Raw genomic sequence first — 3,041 nt, 5'->3', positions numbered from 1 at the left:
TCTACCACTGAGCTATACCTTCCTCCTGTCCTCTAGTACTACAGGCTCAAAAGATAACTGCAAAGGAAAGAATTCTTTCAGCACCTGCTTCAGTGTCATTTGATGCTCCACCCTCGTGCCAACTAAAGTCCCTGGAGTCCCAGCTCCGGTGCTTGGGCAAATGCCGATTTAGTCTAATCTTCATTTTTTCCCATTGGAAAACCAAGCCCTGGGAAGATGGGAGCCTCATGCAAGCTCAGACACCAGGATGGCAGCACGTCCTTCTGCCACACCAGGCTGGCTCTTCCTGAAGAAGCAGCATCCCCTCTAGACGATCTAAAAAAGAAGGAAAATCAAGAGATGGCGTTCAGTTCTATTCTTTGCTGGTCGTGGAAAATAACTCCTGACTCTTTGCCTTTCAGTCACTTAGAAAAATAATCTCATTTCTATGAAAATTAAAATAGATGTTCAAAGGGTAGCATGGAATATATAAAGGTCCTTGGAGGAGAAAAATGTTCATCCAGCAACCACTTTGAGTGCTTTGTCTTGTTCCTCAGGGCGGGGAAGGACTTTAAGAATAGAACTCACGGAAGCAAGTGTTCCAAATGGAAGAGCGCGGTGGCGGGTAATTACAGTGTGATGGCTAATTACGGCTTTCCAGGAAGTGCCTGAATTACAGGGCAAGTGTCAATTCCCTGTTGCTTCCTCCTGAGAAGAATAACACAGGCCAGAAAAATCGAGGTCTGGCTGGTAGGCATGAGAAACCTGGGCACACCTGGATCAGGGCAAGGCGGCTTTGTGTCCGGGGCTCTCTACTGCCCCCGCCTTCCTTCAGCCCCTTGTCACGGGGGTGAGGGGCGCTGTCATTGACCATTAGCCACAGTGAGGGTGGCACTGCCCATCAGTCTCCTCCTGGCCTTGTCTCTAGCGCCAAGAGAGATGGAATGGTGAGAAAGGCAACACTGATGAGGTCATGGAGAATGGGCAGTGGTGAAATAGCGGGATCTCTTTCCCCTCTGCTCTGTACAAAGGCAACCTTTCATTCCCTTGGAAAAATCCACCACGGGCCCTCGCGAAGAAATGGTCTTCCCCAGGGCTTCTGTTTACTCAGCCCTCACTGGCAAGGCCAGGCCTGGCAGACACAAATGCCGTCCTTTTTAAGCCATCCTGACCTCAAATTGGCAGAGTGGAGAAACAAGAGTTTGTGTGAGGGGATCCCACAGGGAAGGTCCGTGGAATTTTCCTGCAGCCGTTCTGACTGCAACAGAGGAGCTGTTAAACATACGGTTGTTTGGATGTGGGGCCGTTTTGACCTAGCCTAAAACCCAACCATTAAACTTTAAGCTTAAAAAAAAAAAAAAAGCGAAGTACACAGACATCCCTGTCCAGTTCCAGAGCCTCACCCCATGGGTGGGGTGAGTCAGGGATGGAGTAAGGGTTTTAAGAGTCTGTTTTACACATTGGTTGATGATTTTAAGGAAGTGTTTTACCCTTTGACATAACCTGTCAGTGTCAAGAAGTCAGCATCAAAATGGCCACATGGAAGCATCTCTTGTCTCATGCAGCCCCAGTCGTGCCCTTCCACAGGGCGCCCTCTTTCTCATCCTGCCTCCCCTGTTGGTCTTGTCCCAGCCCCAGTCAGAACTCCTCAGCGGCAGACGCTGCTTCTCCGGGATCGCGAGCAGGAACAGCTGTTCAGTGCAGGCTTCTCTGACTAATAGTATGAAATATGCTTACATTCGGTTCAGACTTTCCCCACACGTGCAGAAGAAGCAATAAGAAGTGAAGTAAGGTCTCTAGGCCAGGGGTTTCTTCAAACTCTTTGGCCACAATCTACCATAAATATTTTAAAAGCAACCTCTAACTACAACCCAGTATAGTAGCCTCAACTCATACACACACCCCCACTCACACTTGATACAGAGGTTTGATAAAATAAAACTTACATTCACTCTGCACAGTGAGGTTGGCTATATTCTCTTCTATGCTGTTTTGCTCTTCTTGATTTCACTTTCAGAAATGCTTGAACATTGTAATGGAAAAGAATCTGAAAAAAATATATATGTATGTATATGTATAACTGAATTGCTTTGCTGTACACCTGAGACTAACATTGTAAATTGACTAGACTTCAATAAAAAATAAGAATAAAAAATGCTTGGACATTCTACATGCCTTTGATTTGGTAGACACCTGGTGGTTGGTGACCCACAGTACGAAAACTTCACTCTGACCCTTGTGGACCCGTTCCTGACAGTGCTCTGCAGGGCACCAGCCTTGAGTGTGTCTGCTTAGGGCTCACCCACCTCCCTGAAGGTCCAGCAAGAGGAGTTACGCCGTGTGCTTCTGAGCTTGGGCTCATGCTGGCTCCCATCCTTACTGGCCCCTCCGCCTGCACAGGTAGCTGGCACTCGGTTGATGTCATGGGATAGGCGGGTAGGTTGAGCCTTTGTGCCCACGTAGAGTCCAGGCCAGGTATGCCGGTCAGGGTGCAGCTGGGAAAAGGGAGAACATACTGGGTGTTTCGACAGAGAGGAGGTAATGCAGGGAATTGCTAACACAGTGGTTGAAGGGTTGACAAGACAGAAAGGCACCATGAGGTCATTCAGAGGTAATGTCAAGCAGTTAAGTGGTTCCTCAGCCAGCTGACTTGCCACACATCCACAGATTTGCCTGGTGGGGGGACAGTGAGATTTAGACAAATGGATTTAGATGGTTTATTTCTCGTAGCACAGCAGGCATCATGAGCTTCAGGTCTGCATCTGTTCCCTTGTCCTGTATTCCGTATCCTGTCCAGTGCAGTGGGGTAATAAAGAGACAGTGACAGAAAAAGGGAAAGGAAGGGGTGAGCCACCTGCAGGGACACGGAGGGGGCCTGAGGAGGGCAGGAGGCCACTCTCGGCCACCCAGGGCCCCTCTGGCCTGGCCTCAGCTCCCCTGTCTGCACCCGCTTCCTTCCTGCTGTGATCCCTGCCTGCCCTCACCTCAGCGTTCATCCTCCCTACTCCATATTCCCACCTCTCAGTTCTCAGTTCCTGATTTGTCTTTTTTTTTTTTTTTGG

This window comes from Camelus bactrianus, chromosome 1, assembly GCF_048773025.1.
Source record: "Camelus bactrianus isolate YW-2024 breed Bactrian camel chromosome 1, ASM4877302v1, whole genome shotgun sequence".
Classification (NCBI taxonomy): Eukaryota; Metazoa; Chordata; class Mammalia; order Artiodactyla; family Camelidae; genus Camelus; species Camelus bactrianus.
This window is presented reverse-complemented; position numbering follows the sequence as displayed.